This window comes from Sciurus vulgaris, assembly GCF_902686455.1.
Source record: "Sciurus vulgaris genome assembly, contig: HiC_scaffold_416_arrow_ctg1, whole genome shotgun sequence".
NCBI lineage: Eukaryota > Metazoa > Chordata > Mammalia > Rodentia > Sciuridae > Sciurus > Sciurus vulgaris.
Genome location: NW_027632624.1, coordinates 22,615 through 28,857, shown reverse-complemented (window position 1 = coordinate 28,857; position 6,243 = coordinate 22,615). Strand labels below are relative to the sequence as shown.

At 48.2% G+C, this 6,243-nt stretch overlaps 1 pseudogene across 1 annotated transcript; it reads right to left on the bottom strand.

Annotated features, from left to right (window-relative positions):
* Positions 1-614: 614 nt before the first annotated feature.
* On the bottom strand, positions 615-5,345 carry LOC306652652 (tubulin monoglutamylase TTLL4-like; annotated as a pseudogene). The gene is made up of 2 exons (XR_013766721.1): positions 5,206-5,345; positions 615-4,709 (listed from the first exon to the last, which is right to left on the bottom strand). The product of XR_013766721.1 is annotated as a tubulin monoglutamylase TTLL4-like (transcript).
* Between the last annotated feature and the right edge of the window lie 898 nt (positions 5,346-6,243).

The window sequence follows — 6,243 nt, the reverse complement described above, 5'->3', positions numbered from 1 at the left end:
CCATAGACCTTCCAATGCTGCCAGTGAAATTTAGAATTGTTTCAATATTTCTTCTCATTGTATGATGTAGGTACACTACAAGGGATCACTGGCACCAGAGAATTCTATTGTCCAAAACCTGTTGCTTCCCCATCTAAGTGAATCCATATCAGCATCTGGTTTTAAAGATAAATAAATCAGCAGGAGCCATGATATTTCACTCCCAAGATGCAGTCATCAGAATTCTCATTTCTTTGTCTCCATAGTCCCATAGCAGTGGCACTGCTATAATTTCAGAGATTTTTTGGAAAATTTGTGTGGCAGCAGGCAAAGTTCCAGGGACCCCATTAAATACCAAGGAACTGGCATATCTGTTTCCATATCTGAATGCCTCACAGACATGAGAACATTTTGGTTATAAAATCCATAAAAGCAATTTTTATCAAGAATAAATGATGGTGTGAAATTGCCAAAACTTTGTTCAATACCATGGTCATAACCATGGGTGTGGAATTCTCTTTCTCTATTTCTTTGGGAACGTCTGCATTGCTTCTTTCAAAGTCACAGCAGGTCACTTCTTTTTGTATGTGTTGTTGAAGACAGTTTCTTTTTTTTTCTTTTTTTTTTACAGAAACCAAACCCTGTTTTATAAGGCTGCTTGGCTGTCACCAGCTTCTCTACAGAGACAGGAGGTGCCAGCCAGGCAGGCAGGTGACAGAGAGTGAAACTTCCTCACCTTCTCCCCATCACCACCACCCCATCAGCCCTAAAGATGCCCATCTCTGCAATGCAACCACTTCAAAAAATACTCTGATGAGGGGAAAGGTGGAGGGATAGGGGGTCAGGCTGGTCAGCAGGCTGGTTCCCATGAGGTAGCTGACACTGGTGCTCCTGGGCAGTGGCTGTAAAGACCAGTCATGGGCTCATAGCAGCCAGGAGGGAGTCACTGATTGACTGGGAAGTTGAGGAAGCAGAAAGTCTGGAAGTCCGCCCAGGGTACTTGATCACAGGTAACTTCGGGGAAGGGCTGGGCTCTGTGCTGGTATTCTCATTATCCTTTAAGGAAGTGGGTTTCCTGGGGAAAAGGGGAAGGCCAACTTGAGTCTTCTTGGGCTTGGGCGTGGTCCCGTCTTCAGATGAAAATAGGTTTCCATTGGAGGAGCTCTGCTTTCCCAGCTTGCCAGGCTCCAGTTTGTAGAAGGCACTGAGCACTCCATCATCCTTCAGGACAGTCAGAAGTGATGTTAGCAGAGACCACAGTGGAGCAGAATCAGAGATGACTCCTGTGTGGAACCCTTTGTAGCACCAACTCCGAAGTAGATCTACTCCTTTGAGCTTGTTGCCATGGTACTTCTGTACCCACTGAGTGGTGAGGATGTTGAAATATTGTGGCTGCTCAAAAAAGCGGAGATAGTGAGAAGAGATTCGAGAAGGAAAAATTCATTCAAATTGACCACGACGAGAAAACTCATCCTCCATCTCGACTAGAATCCGAACATCATCTGGTGTCAGGACATCCAGCACAGATGCATAGAAGTCCTGGTCAGGAATTTTCTGAGTGAGATAATAGGCTTTCTTCATCTTCTGTGCTGTAAAATGCTCTGGTGCCATTCGACATTTGTCCCTGGGAGAGCTGGGCAGGCTGCTGCCGGAGCTGCTGGAGCTGCTGGAGCTGCCAGAGCTGCTGGAGCTGGAAATATCCTCTGCATTGGGCAGAACAAATCCCGCCAGATTCAGAAGGTCCCGGATCATCTGGCCTTTGATGTTGATGTCCAGTTGAGAGTTGGAATGGAGGCTTGGGGAAATATTAACTTCCAGGACCCAGGGCTTGAGGTTCTCATCTAGCATGATGTTGAAACCGAAGAGTTCATGGCAGCTGTAGGGATGCCGCACATACATCTTGAGCAGGTTGGTGACATAGGGCTCTGATGAGATGATGGTTTTGACAACAACATCCTTTATCTTCTCCCAGATGGCATCGCTATTGACTCCCTTCTGGCTCAGGTAGTTCCACAAAGCCTTCAGCGCCCATTTGTGACCTTGGCAGGTGGTTTCATCTGCATTGGCTTGGTACTCAGTATTCTTTTTATTGACACTGTAGTTGGTCAGATGCATGAACTTGTTACCAAGGCTCTTCATGGAAGGGGAATACCTCTGTACCAGGAGGGGCCTGCGCTTGGGGAGTTGACTCCACTTGTGAATGACCTGGATGCCAATGCCTCGAGCTGATACCGGTGGCTTCACAATCCACTTTTGGCGGCTGTTGCTCTCTCAGGCTTTGTGTAGGAGCTTGGAATCCTGGGGCAGGATAAAGGACTGGGGGAAGAAACTGAACTCCTTCTTGCCAAAGTGGCTCTGCATTCGAGACAGGTTCCGCCACAGTCGGTCCTTCCTTCCAATCTGGAAAGAACCTGGGAAGTGGTTTAGCTTCTGATGCTCTCGAATGGATTGGAAACTAGCAGACTTCATGTGGTGACCCGAGCAGCTCAGCCAGTCATCATTTCTCTTGCTGATTTTGAAGTGTGATCGCCCGATGGTCTGCTTGACAATGTTGGGGGTCACTGTGCTCATCTTCCACCGGAGGAGCTTCCTTTGCTCCCAGGAGAGTTTCTCCACTCTTTCATCTCAAGTGTCAAAATAGATGGTAGGGAGCACATTGGCGAAGAGACTGTAGATAAGGGCTGGTCGGACAACTTTCTCATGATTGAAATGATGAGGTTTGGTAAGAATCTCCGCACAGTTCCGAGAGATCACCGCCACCAACTCGCTGGGGGAGACAGCACTTAAGGAGGAGCACTCTGAGTCTCCCTCCTCCTCTTCATTCCCATCATGGCTGCAGCAGTCCTCCAAACTGTCTATTAGGTCTTCTTCTGTATCTTCAGCCTCAACCTGGTCTGGCTGGGGGTTAGTTGCTGAACCAATATCCCTAGCAGGTGAGCCCAGCTCCCTGCCTTCCTCAAGTTTCTCCTTTCCAGGCTGGTCCAGATGGATGGAAGACAGATGGTTGGCCACTTCAGCTACCCCAAGGGGCTGAAGGGAAGGAGAGGGAATAGGAGGAGTTTTATCTTCTCCAGGTGGTGGGGGGGTCAACTACAGACCCACAGGCGGGGCTGGAACTGAGTCCACTGGCATGTGAGGCAAGGAGGTGAATGCTGATCCTTTTGGTACAGAAGACTGTACTGTCCAACCCCAAGGCATCTGAGGCACCAGGGAGGATCCTATCTGATCCAGCATCCTCCTGAGGAAACTGCTGGCTCACCACAGATTTCCACTGCCTGCTCCTGTTGAGGAGGTTCCACTGGAGCCTGGGGTTCACAAAACAAGACTGTTCAAACTGGTAGCCTTGCCGTGGTATCTTCTCAAAACCTTTTGCAGTCAACTTCCTCACAGCCTCTGTGAAACGAAACTTCTTTAGCTGGAGCCTGGGAATCAGAATTGTCATCCAGACCACAGGGATGTGGCTCTGTCCTCAAGGCTAATTTATTCTGGCTATACTGGGAAGAGGCAACACTGGTGGTGGATGTGTTGAGGGAGCTAGGAGTAGACAGAGTAGCAGGGGTGATATGGGCAGTGGCATGCTCTAGGACAGTGCCAGTGCTTTGGGGCACCTTATGATCAACAGGCTGGGGAGCATAGTCTCCTGTACCCCCCGAATGACACCAGGAGATAGGCTGGACCTTGGGTGAGGATACTGGCTTCAGGCCCTCTATAGCCTGAGATAAAGGCACTTTAGTGCTACTTGGCCGCATGAAGGAATTGTTGTTCAGCATGGGCTTGTAGGAAGAGGACAGTGGAGACGGGATCTTCCCTGAGATGACAGAGGCCAGGCTCCTCCTTGAAGGGCTTTCCCCAGCTGCTGCCAGTAAGAGGTATGGATCTGTGGATGAGGATGCCATGGGCTGAGCCATGGGGAAGACCGTGGAAGAAGCGGTTTTACTGGCAGTGAGACTGACAGGGAGGCTCTTCTGAGGGAGAGAAAAAGGTTTTTTTTCTGATCGGCTTGAACGCAAGCAGAAAGACTCCAGTTGCTGGTATGGCTTGTGCCTACTATTGGAGCGACGGTACAGCAGGGTATTGCTGAACAAGTCTGGGAAAGAGTGCAGGTAAAAGGAGCTGCTGTGGCCTGCAATGACAGTTGTGGTCCCAGAGCTACATAAAGTGCTGGGGCAAAATAAATAGGCTGGCTGGGGTGGAACCCCCAAGAGGCCTGAGCCCAACCCCGCTGACAGTGTGCCCATGTGCTTCTTCTCCAGCTTCCAGATTGGCTTCACCTGCTGATGGGCCTGTGACCAGACTTTGCACTCTGATGGTTTCTCAGGAGGTGGGGCAGGCACTGTGTCTGAGGAACCATGCTGCTTGAAGTTGCTTCCCCGGCGGAGGCCAATACTGTAGTGCTCTTCTCCTGCTGAGGCCATGAGGGGCCCACATCATGGCCATGTGGCCTCAGGGCCTGGCTCAGGTAAGATGCCACACACATCTCCAGTGGCAACAGCTGCATCCCTGAAGTCTGTAGGAGTGACTTTATTCCCAGAAGCCACAATGGGACAGAAGAGTTCAGGGAATGGAAAGGCAAGAAGGAGAAAAGTTTTCTTTACTCCAAAGCCCAGACTTCAGTTTGGGTTGCTCTCGGGGACAGAAAGTCTGTCTTCTCATTCATCGTTTCCTCTCATGCAGAATCTCTGAACCAGTCTTGTAGTTCTGAGTCTTAATCTCTTCAGCATGGTCACTCTCTTTTGTCTTTGACTAAGTCCAAAGGATTCTCCATTTGCTGACAGTCCAACTAGCAGCTTGCAAAGAATTCACTTTAGGAGCCAATAAACTCACCTCACCTGGAAAATAACTATAGCCTGCAGAGTTCAAGTTTAGAAGAAAATAAGTATATTTCGGTGGCTAAGTTCTTCAATCTTGGTCCAAACAGGAAAGCACCCAGCTGCTGGTTCCTTTGCTTCTATTCTTCCTCCTCCTCATAATCTGTTTTCGAGGCAGTGGCCACAGTGCTCTTCTTAAACATAGCTTAAAGCCATCTGATGCTCCAAGGCGTAAGTGACCTGACTCTTGACTGTCTGTCTGACCTTATCCAGAGCCACTCTCCTCACCAGGCATGTTCCCACTGCTGCATCTTTGTTGCTCATATTCATTGTTGTGTTCAGCTTGCTTTCTGTCTCCTCTTCCTTTGCCCATCCTTTCAATGTTGGTTTTCCCCTGAGCTCAGTCCTGTCACTTTGCCCAGAGAACCCAGGCTTGCCCAGCTCCTCTTCGGCTCCGCGATGCTTCCTCCCTCCGCCTGCTGGGCGAGCGGGCGACCTCAGGTGCCCCTAGAAACCATGCACCGCCACGCGACCCGCGCGCTCAGCTACCGACGCCACTGCCGCCTGCCACGCACTGCGCGCGCCTGAAGACAGTTTCTATTCTTCTAATTAAAATTTGGAAAGAAGACCCCAGTAGAAATACCAAAAAACAGCTCAGAAGGAAATATTTATTCAATAGGTTACTGGAGGTTACTGGAGAAGAGAGATGGACTGAGAATTCAGTTTTGAAAAATGGAAAAGGACTAGGTAAACACTCTCTTCAGGGGATAATCATTAATCTAATGCTTGTTCACAGAGTGCCCTGTGCCCACTTTTTAATGAACACAAGAAGCTGTTGTCCTTCTCTTCTATTAAGAAACATCAAAAATTAGCAAACTATCTCAAAGTCTTAGAACCATCTTTCTTGAGCACTCAGAACTAATTGGCTTTTCATTACCTTTCCACACAAAGGTGAGAGTCTGATGATAGACCACTGGCTTGGAAAGACTTCAATATCAATATTCATATGTGAAATCACCCCTGTGGGAAGGCTCCCAGGATAGTGCATTGCTGAATGCTTCTGTGTTCCGTGAAATTTACCAGGGAACAACAAATGAGGAGGAACTCTACAAGAAAGACCTACAACTCTGAATCATGCTGAATTTAGTAAGCCCTGAGGCACCAATGAATTTGAAAAATAAAATAATCCCTGTTTTTTAAGCTGGTAAAAATTGAAGTCATGGAAAATTCTCCCCTCTTATCTCCTGTTGCTATAGGTATTCATCTTATGACATTATGACATTATGGATAACATTCCCTATCCACTAAGTTTCTTCAGGAAGGAGAAAGATCCCTGTATGAGCTTTGGCAGGCCTGATAGGACAATGAAATGAGCATAATTCAGTCAGCTTCCAAGTCACTGTAAAAAGCCTTTAAGCTAACAATGTTGGCTAGTGATAATTTCTCTCCATTGACC